The sequence below is a fragment of the Monodon monoceros genome, unplaced genomic scaffold, assembly GCF_005190385.1.
Source record: "Monodon monoceros isolate NGI ecotype Baffin Bay Population unplaced genomic scaffold, NGI_Narwhal_1 Super_Scaffold_3, whole genome shotgun sequence".
Taxonomy (NCBI): domain Eukaryota; kingdom Metazoa; phylum Chordata; class Mammalia; order Artiodactyla; family Monodontidae; genus Monodon; species Monodon monoceros.
Window position 1 is genome coordinate 71,320,856 of NW_021703780.1, and position 17,107 is coordinate 71,337,962.

Consider the following 17,107-nt stretch of genomic DNA (forward strand, 5'->3'; position numbering starts at 1 on the left):
TTTTGAAGTACTGTGTGGCTTAATTTCTGTCACTAGTTTCTTAGTGTGAATGCCTTACTCTTGGTTAGACTTTTTTTTATTGAATTTAATAGATGGTGTTTCGAAATTTAACTACATTTGTTGAAACAAAAGTCTAACCAAGAGTAAGATATGAATACTGAAGAGGTAGAGACAAAATTTTGGTATTATTGAGAAGCTCTAGTGCCAAAGTCTTAATGTGGGAGTTGAGAAATGGTTGGAAAGATGCAATTTATAAGTCCCAGTTTGAACGTGGGAATCTTAAGATATTAATTTTTCTCACCAGTGCATCTTTTGCATATGCAGGCCTATAGAGCATGGTAAAATATTGTTAGAATGAATGGTGTTGTCTTGACTAGAAGGAAGTAGTCGTTTAAATTATAGTTGAACTTAAACTGGGACCATTCCTAGTCCTTAACAAGTATCTGAGTGTCTCATGTGTGCAGTGTAGTGCCTAGCAGATAGTACTGAAAAATATAGTTACAAATAAGTCCAACAATAGAAGTATCTACGAATCATTGTTTCCAAGGAGCTAAGGAGTGATGTACTCCTTCCCTAGGATTGGGGGCAGCAAATATGGAAGGAATGAAGAGGGCTTCATAGACAAAGTTGTTTTTAAGCTACTGTATGAAGAGTGAGGGTTTACTCTCTGTATAAAATAGAGCAGGGCATTCCAGCCCCAGGGAATAGTGTGTGTTTAAGGCAGAAAAGCCTGAAGAGAATGATGTATTCTGGGAAATGCAAACCCAGAAGTTAGCAGAATTGAGGAGGGGAAAATAGAGCTGCTATCAAATCTTTGGGGTCATTGAACACTGCTGGTAGAAGTTTTAGGGTTGGGCTACCTGAGTTGGAATCCTGGCTCCATTGCTTGCCAGGTGTGTGACCTTGAGGAGTCTCTGTGCCTCAGTTTTCCTCATCTAAAAATGAGGCTAATAGTGAGATTCACCTCATAGGATTGTTGTAGAGATCATGGGAATTCTTGTAAAGCAGTTAGCAGAATGTTTGGCACAGAGTAAGTACAAACAGTCCCTGATTTACAGTAGTTCAATTTAGGATTTTTCGACTTCATGATGGTATGAAAGTGATAATACATTCAGTAGAAACAGTACTTAAGATTTTGATCTTTTCCTGCAAAATGTGGTATGATACTCCCTTGTGGTGCCGGGCAGCGACAGCAAGCCACGGCTCCCAGTCAGCTCTACAATCCCAAGGGTAAACAGCCAGTACACTTAAAACCATCTGTGCCCATACAACCATTCTGTTTTTCATTTTTAGTATAATACTCAATAAATTACATGAGATATTCAACACTTTATTATAAAATAGGCTTTGTGTTAGATGGTTTTTCCCAACTGTAGGCTAATATAAGTGTTCTGAGCATGTTTAAGGTAGGCGAGACTAAGCTGTGATGTTCGGTAGGTTAGGTGAATGAAATGCATTTTCAGCTTACTTACAATGGGTTTATTGGGACATAACCATCATAAGTCTAGGAAGATCTGTGTTCAGTAGCTTGTGGCTATTTTAATTTTTCTTTATATTTTTAGTTGGTGTGTTTGCACGGTAAGACGTGTATGCTTATTTTTTTTAATTGTTAAAAAGGTTTTCTTCTTCGAATATCTGCCTTTCGAGTCTCCTCAACTAAGTTATTTGATACCTTGAAACTTCTTTGAATGTGTTAAAGAAATAGTGTGATACAGTAAAAAAAAAATTTGGTCTTTGTCCCAGGTTCCTGGCTCACAGCTCCTAAAACTCGTGGAATCTCCTGAGTGATAAGAGTGTCTCTTGTATGCTAATAAGATGACTGGTGGCTGGGAGCCCCTGGATAGCTTCAGGATGGTACTGGTCACCAGAAGGACTAAGTGATTGAGGGTTGGAACTTTGGGGCCCGCTTACCAATCTCTGGGAAGAGGAGGGGTAGCAGGATGAAGATTGAGTTATATAAAAACTCTTGAACAGTGAGATTCAGGGAGCTTTTGGTTTGGTGATCACATCGAGGTGCTGGGAGGGTGGCTCACCAGAGAAAACATGGAAGCTCCTAGCCCTTTTCCTCATACTTTGCCCTTTGCAATTCTTTCATTTGACCATTCCTAAATTGTATCCGTGTTGCAAGTATCGGTGACAACCTGGGACTTTTGACTGGCAGTAGAAGTGGGGGCAGTCTTGTGGGACTGAGCCCTTTATCTTTGGGGTCTGACATTAACTCCGGGTAGATAGTGTCAGAGTTGAATTGAATTTTAGGACACTCGGCTTGTCTCAGAAAATTGGAGGAGTAGTGTTAGAAAAGACAGCCACACATTTGGTATCTGAAGTGTTGTGAGTAAAAGCAGTTCAAATAGTCTTCTGATTAATATCCATTGTCCAGTACTGCCAAGTTTGTATGCTTTCCCTGTTAAAAGGAATAAAAATCATTAGCATACTTGGCTTACCTTACTTGAAGATATGGAGTTAAAGGAGTTGAGTAAGTTATATGATGAGAATCTAGTTAATCAATCAGGAAACATGTAAGAGTGTATATGCTATATTAGGCAACATGGGGCATAATGAAAGTATTAAGATATCACTTCAGTCTTTGAGGAGCTTATAGTTTAATTGGGAAGCCAGACCTAGCCTCATAAACAGCTAGGGAAGAATTAAGTTCTAAATGGAATTAAGAGCTCTATGTGATTAAGGTGGAGAAGGCTTGAATTGGACCCTGAAGATTTAGGATAGAAAATAACAGGTGTCGGTCTTCCCTGGTGCCGCAGTGGTTGAGAGTCCGCCTGCCGGTGCAGGGGACACGGGTTCGTGCCCCGGTCTGGGAAGATACCACATGCTGCGGAGAAGCTAGGCCTGTGAGCCATGGCCGCTGAGCCTGCACGTCCGGAGCCTGTGCTCCGCAGCGGGAGAGGCCACAACAGTGAGAGGCCCGCGTACTGCAAAAAAAAAAAAAAAGAAAATAACAGGTGCCTTTGGTGTATAAAGGTCTGCATGAAAAGGCGTAAAGCCAGAGGGATAATCTGGAGGCAGCTGTGTGTTAAGGCGCTCTACTACTGGATTGAGCAGGTAGTTTAGGTTAAATGACAGAGGTGAACTTGTCAGGTTCCATTACAGGAAGGCTGTGGAGGTGGGGCAATAGGGCAGAAATCTTTAGGGAACCAAGTTCCAAGCCCTGGGATTAAGAATCTTGGATTTGTAGTTTAGGGGAAAGCCGTGCCTCCCCTTAACCCAGCCAAATAACCCTACTAACTAAAACGGTATGTTCTGTAGTGGGTTATGAAACACCCATCTGCTTTAATAAGCTGACTTTATAATAAAGTGATTGGAAAGTGGTGAGGATTTGATTCATAGTGAGTAGACAAAATTCGAAGTTTCCAAAGTATGATTTCTTATTTTCAAGATGGTTTCTCTCTTGGCATGTTAAAAGATTGCATTTGTGTGCCTCATTTTAAGGTAGACTTTTTTTGTCAGTCACTTTAAGTTCTGGAATAAACTTATTTAAATACCATTTCAGGGGGCTTCCCTGGTGGCGCAGTGGTTAAGAATCCACCTGCCAATGCAGGGGACACAGGTTCGAGCCCTGGTCCGGGAAGATCCCACGTGCTGCGGAGCAACTAAGCCCCTGTGCCACAACTACTGAGCCTGTGCTCTAGATCCCACAAGCCACAACTACTGAGCCTGCGTGCCAAAACTACTGAAGCCCATGCACCCTAGAGCCCGCACACTGCAACTACTGAGCCCATGCGCCACAACTACTGAAGCTCATGCACTCTAGGGCCCATGTGCAACAACTACTGAGCCCATGAGCTGCAACTACTGAAACCTGTGCGCCTAGAGCCTGTGCTCTGCAACAAGAGAAAGCACCTCAATGAGAAGCCTGTGCACTGCAACGAAGAGTAGCCCCTGGCCGCTTCAACTAGAGAAAGTCCACTTGCAGCAGTGAAGACCCAGTGCAGCCAAAAAAAGAAAGAAATTTTACTTCCCTGGTGGTCCAGTGGTAAAGAATCTGCCTTCCAACACAGGGAATGTGGGTTATATCCTTGGTCGGAGAACTAAGATCCCACGTGCCACAGGGCAACTAAGCCTGTGCACCACTACTACTGAGCTTGCGTGCCTCAACAAGAGAGCCCGTGTGCCACAAACTACAGAGCCCACACGATGTGGACCCTATGCTCCACAACTAAAGAAATGCCTGCTAGAGAAGCCCATGCGCCACAACTAGAGAGAAGCCTGCTAGAGAGAAGTCCATGTACCACAACTAGAGAGAAACCTGCATGCCACAACGAGAGAGAAGCCTGCACGCTGCAACGAAAGATCCCATATGACTCAACAAACATCCTGCTTGCTGCAACTAAGACCCCTCACAGCCAAAAAAAAAAATTTGTCTTTTTTTTTTTTTTTTTTTTCTTAAGTGTCTTGTTAGAGAATATAGACTATCTTTATGCCCTTGGTGTACGGAAGGATACCATAAATAATTCACAAAAAGAACACATTGAAGTAAAATATTGATAAATTCAAATACATTAAAATTAATTTTGTTCGTTAAAATAGAATGAAAAAAATGAAGAAAAACAACTAACAGAAGATAGTTATGGTACATACACTTGTAAAATATTGGTATCCAGAATATAGAAAGAACTTGTCCAAATTAATAAGGAATACAACCCAACAGAAACAATGGTCAAAAGAGACAAATAAGAATTTCACAGAAGAGGAAGAAAGAATGGATAATAAGATCAGCGTAACTAGGGAACTGTAAACGGAAACCTCGAGATACCATTTATACTCATTTTATTTTATTTTTATAAATTTATTTATTTTTGGCTGTGTTGGGTCTTTGTTGCTGTGTGCAGGCTTTCTCTACTTGCGGCGAACAGGGGCTACTCTTTGTTGCAGTGCACGGGCTTCTCATTGTGGTGACTTCTCTTGTTGAGGAGTACGGGCTCCAGGCACATGGGCTTCAGTAGTTATGGCATGTGGGCTCTAGAGCACAGGCTCAGTAGTTGTGGCACACGGGCTTAGTTGCTCTGTGGCAGGTGGGATCTTCCTGGACCAGGGATCGAATGCATGTCCTTTACATTGGCAGGTGGATTCTTAACCACTGCGCCACCAGGAAGTCCCTATACTCATTTTAAAAGTTGGACAGTATTGGGACTTCCCTGGTGGTCCAGTGGCTAAGACTCTGCACTCCCAATGCAGGAGGTCTGGGTTTGATCCCTGGTCAGGGAACTAGACCCCACGTGCTGCAACTAAAGATCCCGCATGCCGCGACTAAAGATCCTGCGTGCCGCAAAGAAGATCCCGTGTGCCGCAGCTAAGACCCAGCACAGCCAAATAAATACATATTTAAAAAAAGATAGCATCAAGTGTGGGTGACACTGTAGAGCACTGGGAACTCTCATACTCTATTGTTGATATGATCAGTTACATTGAGTTTTGAATGTTAAACCAACTTTGCGTTACTGGGATAGAATCCACTTCATTGTACTGTATTATCCTTTTATACATTGCTGGTTGATTGGCTTATATTTTGTTCAGGCTTTTTGCTTCTTTCTTCATGAAAGATTAGTCTTAAATGCTTGTTAGAGTTCATCAGTGAAGTCATCTAGATCTGTTTGTGTCTTTTTGAGTGTGTGTGTGGAATGTTTTAAACTATAAGCTTAATTTCTCTGTTAGCTATGTGGCTTTTCAGGTCTGTTTCTTCTCGCATTAACTTTGGTAGTTTTTGTCTTTCAAGAAATTTCTCTGTTTCATCTTATTTGTTAGATTTATTGGCATAAAATTATAACATTACCTTATTATCCTTTTAATATCTATAGAATCAGTGGTGATGTTACTTACCTCTCTTGTTCCCAATACTGATAATTTGTATCTTTTCTCTTTTTTTCTTTATCTTTTTGGCTAGAGAGTTATCAACTTTACTGATCTTCTTAAAGAATCAGTTATTTTAAATAGATTTTTCTTTATTTTTTTCTGTTATCTGTTCCATGGATTTCTGTCCTTTATTATATCCATTTTTCTGCCTTCTTCGGGTTTAATTTCCTCTTCTGTTTTTTAGTTTCTTAAATTGGAGACTTAGATCATTGATTTAATGCTGCTTCTTTCCTAATGAAGCATGTGATGCTATAATATAACCATTTTGATAAACAATTTGACATTGTTATAATGTTAAACTTGTATATACCTAGTGACCCAGCAGTTCTTCACCTAGATATATACTCTAGAAAAACTTTTTTACAAATCTGTATCAGGAGACATATTCAAGCATGTTAGTAGTAGCATTTTTCATAATAGCAAAAACTGGAATTAATCCAGATGTCTATTGACAGAAATATGTAGATACTTCTTTTAATTTACACCATAGAATACTGTACAGGAATGAACATGAATGAACAATAGCCGTATGTATCAATGTAGATAAATCTCAGAAATTTTGAATGAAAAAAGCAAGTTGCAAAGGAATACTTAGACTCTGTAGCCAGTTAGTATAAAATTTAAAAATCACAATTCTCATCCATACATCCATTTTACTACATATATAGTAATAGAGTGGTAAGCATATTTCCTTGTGAGGGTGGCAGAGAGTGAATACAAAAATAGCTAAATTTTACGTAATATATGCTGGAAAGTGTTAAATACTTTACGAATATATACTTATTTAATTCTCATAATTAAATGAGTACCTGCTGTGAAGCAGGCACTATTATTATTCTCATTTATTAGTATAGGAGCTTATAAATAAGAGTGCAGAAAACTTTAACTTCCCCAAATCATAATGCTAATAAGTGGTAAACCTTATAATCAAACTCAGGCAGTCTGGCTCTAGAGTCTGTACTCTTAACCCTTAAGCGTACAGCTTGCCTCATGGGAGGGGTAGGGAGGGGGTTCTCAAGATAGGTGTTAGGTACATGAATACTTCTTTTATTATTTTTTAGTTGTTATTCATATGTTTGTGTTTATTTTTGTATGTACGAACTACTTAATTAAAATTTTGAAAGAAAAATAACAAAGATCAAGCTATGTGAAATGGAATATAAGAAACATAAGCCCCCAAACTGTGTCCCAAATGGAAGTGTAGGAAGTCAACACTTTTAATTTTCTCTAACATATTTCCTAGATACTAATAGATTATGAAATATTAAAAAATCACGAGTGTGTTGGCTTAGTGGTGATTCATCAGGCTTATACACTTTTTATTTGTTCACTTATCTATAGGTGTTCCATACTTTAATAAATTCTTTATAATAAAAATATCAGATAAGATTTTTAAAATTCTAAATATTTTTTATTGCAGCAACATTACATATTTGTCTTTGTTGAGATGATCACAAGGGCATTATAAGATGAGTTATAAAGTAAGGCTGACTTTTTGAGATTCTGCTTCATTGTGAAGTCTATAAAAAGAATGAGGAATCTGTCTTTGTACTGATACGGAGAATTCTCCACGATATGTATCGTCAGGTAACAAAACAACATGATAGATGAGGCACAGAACAATGTATATAGTAATCTAGCTTTTATGCAAAGGAGGGAAAATAAGAATCTATATTTGTTGTTTATTTGCTTATGCATAAAGAGATCTGGAAGGATACAAGGGAATTAGTAACTGTGGTTACCTGAGAGTGGGTTCGGGGATGAAAACTGAGTTGATCTGAGATAAGGTGGCAGGAAGACTTTTCAGCGTATATACCTTTTTAGTTCTTTTGAAACTGTGCAACTATACCACCTATTCTAAATAAATCAACATCAATTTATTCATTTAAAAAGAAAATATGTTTACTATGGCTCTCTTAGGTAGATTCAGATTTATGTCCTTTTATTTATTTGTTGGCTATAGGATACTTCCATTTCCAGGAGATTTGGTTTTATAATCTCTTGAAATAGTAGAAATTTTGGGAACACTATACCATTAATTAATAAGGGTTTAAGTTCAAAGAGGACTTTTTCAATTAGATTCTCAAAGTCTTTCCAGAATCTCCCCTTTTCCAGTGTTAGTTCTTTGATTATCTTCTGCCTCTTTTGGATGTTGTACATTTATAGGCAGAACCTTCCTTATAATGAGGAGGCTTTTTAAAATAATACAACCTTATATTTAAACAGTTTTATAATTTATAAACTGCTTTGGTACTGTGACTTTGAGCTTTCTGACATCATTTAACTTAAAAACTAGAAAAAGTTAGGGCTTCCCTGGTGGCGCAGTGGTTGAGAGTCCGTCTGCCGATGCAGGGGACACGGGTTCGTGCCCCGGTCTGGGAAGATACCACATGCCGCGGAGCGGCTGGGCCTGTGAGCCATGGCCACCTAGCCTGCGCGTCCGGAGCCTGTGCTCCGCGACGGGAGAGGCCACAACAGTGAGAGGCCCGCGTACCGCAAAAAAGAAAAAGGAAAAGTTAGTGTTTAGATGGCCAAAGTGTTCCTTTTTTCCTTTTTTTTAATTAAAAAATTTATTTATCTGTTTACTTATTTATTTATTTATTTTTGGCTGCGTTGGGTCTTCATTGTTATGCACAGGCTTTCTCTAGTTGCAGCAAGCGGGGCTACTCTTCATTGTGGTGCACAGGCTTCTTGTTGTGAAGCACAGGCTCTAGGCACGCAGGCTTCAGTAGTTGTGGCGTTCAGGCTCTAGAGCTCAGGCTCAATAGTTGTGGCTCATGGGCATAGTTCCTCTGCAGCATGTGGGATCTTCCCGGACTAGGGCTCGAACCCGTGTCCCCTGCTTTGGCAGACGGATTCTTAACTACTGTGCCACCAGGGAAGTTCCTGTTATGTTAGTTTCTGTTGTACAGAAAAGTGATTCAGTTCTGCATATATTCATTCTTTTCCATTATGGTTTATCACAGGGTATTGAAATAGCTCCCTTTGCTAAACAGTAGGACCTTGTTGTTTATCCATTCTATATATAATAGTTTGTATCTACTAACCCCAAACTCACAATCCACCAGCTCCCCCTCGGCAACCACAAGGCTGTTCTCTATGTCTGTAAGTCTGTTTCTACTTGTAGATAGGTTCATTTGTGTCATGTTTTAGATTCCTCATATAAGTGATATCATGTGGTATTGGACATAACCTTTTCTTAATGACCTAATTTACTAATACCATTAGAGGTTATATGTTTTTTTATCCCAGTGCTAAGTGACTTTTTAGATTAGCAGTTTTTAAATTACTGAATTATGCATTTTTATGTGTTGGTTCATCTGAGTTGTTATTTGTCAGTTTTCTAGGTCAGCCATTCCTATAGGAACTGTTTAGGAACAATAACTAAACATTTGTAAATATGAACCGATAAGGAAGCATGTGAACTTTACAGTGCATCAGCTTGGACATCTGCTCCCACACTTCTTTCCTTTCTGGTTATCAAGTGAATATGTTGTAAGTAAAATGGTGTTATTGAAATCTTTGATAAATATATTGGGGAAACCTTTTAGAATAATGTTAAGATATTTTACCTAAGATCAGGTAAAATAGATGGTCATCAGATCTCTTCAACTTTTCTTTACAGTATAAGGTATTTTGATTTCTTCAGCTTTTTTTTTAAACAATATAAGTTATTTTTGTATTACATTTTAAAAATTTTCAGTAACTATGTAACTTCATTTGTTGGAAAATACATAATGGGTACTTACATAGTTCTTTCAGCAAACTATCAGTCAAATTTATCAGTCTTCTACTACCAGGTGCTAGAGATGAAAAAAGAAGTGTCTGCCCTCTTAAAATCATAAGTCTATTTGCATAAGACAATAAAAAACCTTTAGTATAATATTTTATAGTGTCATATGCCTGTGTATTATGATATTATAGAGGAAGAACAACTGATTCAGTGTGTTGATTAGTTTATGCTAGTTATACTGTGGTAATAAACAACCCAAAGAGCTCAGTGCCTTATAACAACAAAGATTTATTTCTTGCTCATGTTAAATACTTAGGTAGATGGCAGCTCCATCCACAGTTGTTCTCCTTTCTGGAATTCAGGCTGAAGGAGCAACTTCTGTCTGGGACAACATGTTCTGGTAGTAGGTATTAGAAGGCGAAGAGCTATTCAGAGCCATGGAATTACAGTTAAAGTTTCTGCCCAGAAGTGGTACATGTCACTTCCACTCACATTTCATTGGCCAAAGCAAGTTATATGGCCAAACATGACATAATTGGGCAGGGAAGTGTAATTAATATTCATTTAGGAAAAATCAGTGGAATAATTGAGTACTGTCATCCGTTCTGCTACACTCAGCTTACTTCCCAACTCAGTGAAAATTATACAGCCTTGGGAGCTGTCAAAGAAGAATGCATTTAAAAAAAAAAAAAGAATGCATTTTAGCAAAAATAAAGTTTTCTAGTCTTTTATGAGTAGTCTAATATCCATAAGGTAAATGGTTTGTATTTCTCTCAGAGAAGAGAAAATTAAGGCCTAAAGAAATTATAATTTGAAGTAGCAATCTTCTTTTTATGAGAGAAGTCTATATCGTTGATACAGTACTTAGTATCTTTTGTGAATAACTCTGACATTGAGTTATGGGGTTTAGTCATAAGTGATGTTTTTTTCCCAGACATCTATTCATCAACTTTATCTTGCCAGTTTATCTGCCTTGTCATGGACTGAATCTGTATTGATCATATTTTAAAATAAAACACTGGGATATATTAGTTCATAGGGTCAAACATTAGAGTATTTATTTATTATTGAGATATAGTTGATTTACAGTTTTATGTTAGTTTCAGGTGTATGATATATTGATTCAAATTCTTTATAGATTAAACTCTACTCAAAGTTATTATAAAATATTGGCTATATTTCCTGTGCTGTACAATGTCCTTGAAGCTTATTTATTTTATATGTAATATTGATAGTTTGTACCTCTTAATCCTCTACCCCAATTTTGCCCTTCTCCCCTCACCTTTCCCATTGGTAACCATTAGTTCTGTATATCTGTGAGTCTGTTTCTGTTTGTTATATTAATTGGCTTGTTTTATTTTTTAGATTCCACATGTAAGTGATAACATATAGTATTTGTCTTTCTTTGACTTATTTCTGTAAGTGTAGTAACCTCTAGGTCCATTCATGTTGTTGCAAATGGAAAATTTTTCATTCTTTTTTATGACTGAGTGGTGTTCCGGTGTGTGTGTGTGTGTGTGTGTGTGTGTGTGTGTCTTTTTATGGACACTTAGGTTGCTTCCATATTTTGGCTATTATAAATAATGCTGTTGTGAACGTTGGGGTGCAAGTATCTTTTTGATTTAGTGTTTTCATTTTCTTTGGCTATATACCCAGGAGTGGAATTGCTGGATCATATGGTAGTTCTATTTTTAGTTTTTTGAGGAACCTCCATACTGTTTTACATAGTGACCACCAATTTACATTCCCACCAACAGTATACAAGGTTTCCCTTTTCTCCGCATCCTTGCCACATTTATTATTTGTGGTCTTTTTTTGTTTGTTTGTTTTGCGGTCTGCGAGCCTCTTACTGTTGTGGCCTCTCCCGTTGCGGAGCGCAGGCTCAGTGGCCATGGCTCACGGCCCAGCCACTCCACGGCATGTGGGATCTTCCCAGACCGGGGCACGAACCCGTGTCCCCTGCATCGGCAGGTGGACTCTCAACCACTGCGCCACCAGGGAAGCCCTATTTGTGGTCTTTTTGAAGATAGCTGTTCTGACGGGTATGAAGTGATATCTCATTGTGGTTTTGATTTGTGTTTCTCTGATGATTAGTGATGTTGAGCATCTTGTCATGTGCCTGTTGGCCATCTGTAAAACATCAGAGTATTTAAAATAGAGAGCGACATAATTACATAACATTTGCTTATTTAACATCTTTTTATTAAGCATCTACTATGGCATGTTTGCTAGCTGACAGGGATAAAGGGGTGAAAAGATATAACCCCTGTTTTTAGGGATTCTGTGTAAGTGGACATGTCTACAAAAAATTACAATTCAGTGAAATAATTGCTTAGAGATACTATTCACATGGACTGCAGTAGAAATGTTGAGGATGGAATGACCAATTGAGAAGGCAATGAAGGAGGGAATGGCTTCTCCAGAGGTGATATCTGAAACAAATCTTAAAAGGAGAGCAGGTTTTAGCATGCAAATGAGGGGGAAGTACATTTTAGGCAGCATGAGTGATAGTTTTATTGGTACTGATAGGAATAAAAATAGTTGGCTTGTTTGAGAAACTGATTTTGTGTGATATCATTTAGGTGAGGAATAGAAGATGAGGCAGAAAAGACAGTTCAGGACGAGGCTGTGAGGGATTTTAATGTCATGCTCCTTTTTCCTTTAGGACAAGTGGTGAGGGGTGCCAAAAGATTTTAAGTAATAGAATTACACGGTTAAAACTTTGTTTTTAGAGCAGCAGTCTTAGTGACAGTATGAAAGACATTGGAATTGTGCTCAGAGGCAAGGAGACCCAGTAGAGTGATATAGTAGTAAGATCAGTTAGAGATAAATTCCCAGAGTGCAACCAAATCATCTGGATGGAGTGAGACAGATTTGGGAGTCACTACCCGATATAGTGAAGGCTGTAGGAAATACACGCCCAGGGAGGTTTGTACATCCTAGAAAAGTAGAAGCTAGGAAAGAACCCTGGGGATGATCAACATTTGAACTGCTGTGAAAGAAAAAGAAAAGAGAGTTGGAAGGGACAACCAGAGAAGTAGGAGGACCAGGAAAGATTGGATTTGTGAGGTACAAGGCAGGGAAGAGTTTTTGAGAAAATACTCGTGTCACCTTTTAAGAGCTGAAAGCAGTCCTTGGATTTGTCAGGTAGTAGTCTCATCAGTGACTTGAGGGCTATTCAGTGGAGTGGTGGGTATGGAAGCTCACTGGCAATGGATTAAGGCCCTCCATTAAATTTAGAGTGAATTTTAAACATTTATATTTAAAATGAACGGGACTTCCCTGGTGGCGCAGGGGTTAAGAATCCGCCTGCCAGTGCAGGGGACATGGGTTTGAGCCCTGGACCAGGAAGATCCCACATGCCTCGGAGCAGCTAAGCCCGCGTGCCACAACTACTGAGCCTGTGCGCCAGAGCCCGCGAGCCACAACTACCGAAGCCCACGTGCCTAGAGCCTGTGCTCCGCAACAATAGAAGCCACCACAATGAGAAGCCCGCGCACCGCAATGAAGAGTAGCCCCCGCTCTCCGCAACTAGAGAAAGCCCATGTGTAGCAATGAAGACCCAATGCAGCCAATAATAATAAATAAATAAATAAATTTAGTGGAAAAACATAATTAAGTTGCTTTGGAGCAAAGGGGTCAAATAAAATATTTTCATTTTCAGAGAGATACCCATTAATGGAAAGATAATAAAGATGTACTGAAATATGTATTTTAAATACATTTTATGAGTTCTAGGATGGAAAAAGTTATTTTGAGCAGGGGGTAGGGGAAGAAGGAGATTTTGGAGGAATGGCTTTTTAGGAATTTTGGCCCAGTGTAAGTATATAGCAGCAGTCTTACTTTAAAAAAATGTACCATTTTATTTAGCATATGTTGTAGTTCTCAACATTAGTACTTTTTTACTTGCACAATGTTTTCTATTGTAAAGCATGCATGTCAAAACCCAAAATCTGCACTGTCACTTCCTTAGTGTAAATCCGGCTTTGCTACTAAGATAATATGCCTGAAACAGAGTGTAAATATCTCAGGATCTTGAAAAACAATTTGAGAATGAAAAAAAAAGTTAAGGTATGATTAATTTTCTAGTTTATGACTATTTAAAAGTTCAGTATTTGCAGCATAATTTTTGGAAAACTATCAAGTGAACTCCTGTATCAACAGAAAGTGCCAAAAATTGCTTAAGCTTTTTTACATAGCATCAAGTTTGCTCAGATTAAATACTCTAAAATTAGTTTTAGTAATAGAAATCTCTCATACTTGAACCAATTTATGTTCTTTACTAAACTTTAGAGTTGACACTGATCTATTTAAAGACATACCTATTTATTAATGGAAAGCGAAACAACATTTCATCTCAAAATTTGCTTGTTCTTTTTTTTTTGGTATTTAAAAATTTTTTTTCTTATTTTTTAATTTTTTGACTGCGTTGGGTCTTAGTTGCGGCACATGGGATCTTCATTGCAGCTTGTGGGATCTTTTGTTGCGGCGCATGGGCTTCTCTCTACTTGTGGTGTGCGAGTTTTCTCTTCTCTAGTTGTGGCGTGCCAGTTCCAGAAAACCTGGGCTCTGTAGTTTGCTGCATGCGGGCTCTCTAGTTGAGGTGCGTGAGCTCAGTAGTTGTGGCGCTCGGGCTTACTTGCCCTGCGGCATGTGGGATCTTAGTTCCCCTACCAGAGATCAAGCCCGTGTCCCCTGCATTGGAAGGTGGATTCTTTACCACTGGACCACCAGGGAAGTCCCAAAATTTGCTGGATATTTTAGATTCAAATAAGGTTCTTAGTAGAGGTAAATCTAAGACAGTATTCAAATGTGAGAAATATAACAGGATGTTTTAGTGGGCTGTCTTTTTAGTGTGTTCAGAGGGAGTTGTTTGAACTTGAACTACAGCTTTAATTGCATGTCTGTTGCCCACAAGTATCTTTTTTAAAAAGAGAGGTGAGGTGAAATGAACTAACTAATGATATTTGTCATTATTCTAACAATAGAGTACTTTGATTTAAAGAACAAAATTTTGTAATAACTGTTGATTAAATGTTTAAATGCAACCTTCTTAGTGATATTTTTATTAAAAAACACCATTTGTTTCGTTGGTATTGATTTTACTATTTATGTGACAGGTATAGAAACTTCTTATACATGTAATGTTTTAAAATAAGATGTGTCTTCTTAACAATTGAGGTAATTTGGTTTATAACATTATATATTTTGCGTGTACAGCATTATATTTTTACTTATGTGTATACTACATTGTGCTCACCACCGAAAATTCAGTTTCTATCTGTCACCATACAGCATACAGTTGACCTTATCCATTTCGCTCCCCCCTTCCTCTTTGGTAACCACTACTCTGTTCTCTGTATCTACATGTTTGTTTTTGTTTGGTTTGTTCATTTATTTTGTTTTTTATATTCCACATATGAGTGAAATTATAGTATGTGTCTTTTCCCATCTGAAGATGTGTCTTTTTTTGATCCTCCATGTAAATTTATAAGTAAATTAGCTGAATCAGGCATTGTTAGAAATTGTTCTTATCGTTGTTATGGTGTTTATCACTGTCTAGTAGTTTTTTCTTGTCTATTATCCTGAATTGAATTCCTTTAAGCTGGAGGATTTTGTTTTCTTTCTGTGTTCATCGTTCTAAGTTTAGTTAGTATTGAATAGATTTTAACAGTTAGGTTTTATATTTTCTGCTTAGATCTCTTAGATAGTGGCTTTATCTATTGTATTTTACTTAAATCATATCTTTGTCTTTAGGGGATTTTATCTTGTGTATTGTGTGTTCCTACAACTTGACCATGATGAATTCTAAGCGTTATAGTTATTTTTACCATTTAAAAAGTTAACTCTTTAGAATTGTACAGACTCATTTATGTTTTTCATTATGCTGGCAATGTAAAAAATAAAAGAAATTTATGATTATGTTTAAGCGTTTAACAGCACAAGCAAGTTATGTAGGCTTCTTATCTGCCTCCAGTCAGTGTGGTATTTCAAGGAAAATTCTTTTCTTCCCTGAAGCTCTAGTTTTAGAGCTCAATTATCTCTGGCTCTTCATTAAAATTCCGTTTCTAGATGTGAAGAATTCCCTAATCTAGATGGGAATTCCTAAAATATATACACAGATTTCAAAGTGCTGTTGATTCATTTAGCCAATATTATTGAGCTCTTCCTGTGTGCTAAGCATTGTTCTAGTTAAACGAAACAAAGTCCCTGCCCCCATGGAGCTGACATTCTGGAGTGCAGTGTGCCGTCATCCGTTTTTCATCATCACCTCAGTCTATTTAGGACAAAAGGGAGTGCTTGATTTACTGACAGGGAATCCAACATCGTTCGGTTCATCTTGTCCTATAAATTTGCTGTGTAAAAGCAATATTGTTAATATGTATCCAAAGTATTCTGGTTAAATTTCAGTTTTGCCCAAAATTGCTAGTGCTCTACAATTGGTGAAGTCTGTCCATATCGCCTTCAATTTTATAAATTTAGACTGTATGTGTATTTTCTTAACCTTGTTTTTTATGTACTAAGTTAGATTGTTTTTTTTTAAAGTCATCAGGGAATCTCTTTAGATGAGTCATTGAATGATTTTGTTTTGGTTGTTATTTTTGTTTTCTCTCTACTCTGAAACTTACTTTTCCATTTTCCTCAGTGTGAATTTTAATAGAACTTTTCGAACTTTTGTTTGCATGACACATACTTTCCTAGTTCTTAATTTTTTTGACTTTTTTGACAGTTTTGACATTTCCATCTTTGTTTCCATTGTTTATGGTTTCCATAAAGACTTTACCTTTATCCTTTAGATTCCACGCCTCATTCTCTCTCTAAATTCATATACTTAGTCATTTTTAAAAAAATAAATAATTTTTTTTGGCCACATTGGGTCTTCGTTGCTGCACACAGGCTTTCTCTAGTTGTGGTGAGCGGGGGCTACTCTTTGTTGCGGTGCACAGGCTTCTCACTGCGGTGGCTTCTCTTGCTTCTGAGCATGGGCTCTAGGTGCGTGGGCTTCAGTACTTGTGGCATGCAGGCTTAGTAGTTGTGGATCGCGGGCTCTGGAGCACAGGCTCGGTAGTTGTGGCGCACAGGCTTAGTTGCTCCGCAGCACGTGGGATCTTCCCAGACCAGTGCTCGAACCCGTGTCCCCTGCATTAGCAGGCGGATTCCTAACCACTGCGCCACCAGGGAAGCCCTACTTACAGTCTTAAATTACCACTTCTAAGCACTTAATTTCAAAATTTATGTCCTTATCATGAATTTCTTAACCGTATTCTTTAGTTTATTTTTAGTTTTTTGATACACTTCAGTTGTTTTTAGTATATTCACAGAATTGTGCAGTGATTACCACATTTAATTCCAGAATATTTTCGTTGCCCCCAAAAGAAACTCTGTACCCATTAGCAGTCACTCCCCATTTCCTCTTCTCCCAGCTTCTGGTGACCACTAATCTACTTTTTGTCTCTATAGATTTACCTGTCTGGAAATTTCATATAAATGGAGTCATACAACATG

At 38.0% G+C, this 17,107-nt stretch overlaps 1 protein-coding gene across 22 annotated transcripts in view; it reads left to right on the plus strand.

Moving 5' to 3' along the window:
- SLMAP (sarcolemma associated protein) overlaps positions 1 to 17,107 on the plus strand; it is a 149,790-nt gene that overhangs the window by 10,685 nt on the left and 121,998 nt on the right. Inside the window, exon 1 of one of the 22 annotated variants that reach the window (XM_029243670.1) lies at positions 9,170 to 9,363. The exons of the other annotated variants lie outside the window; for them this stretch is intronic. The gene's annotated coding sequence lies outside the window, so the exon portion shown is untranslated. Of the gene's footprint in view, positions 1 to 9,169; positions 9,364 to 17,107 lie in introns of those variants that run through there. 22 annotated transcript variants of the gene reach the window in all.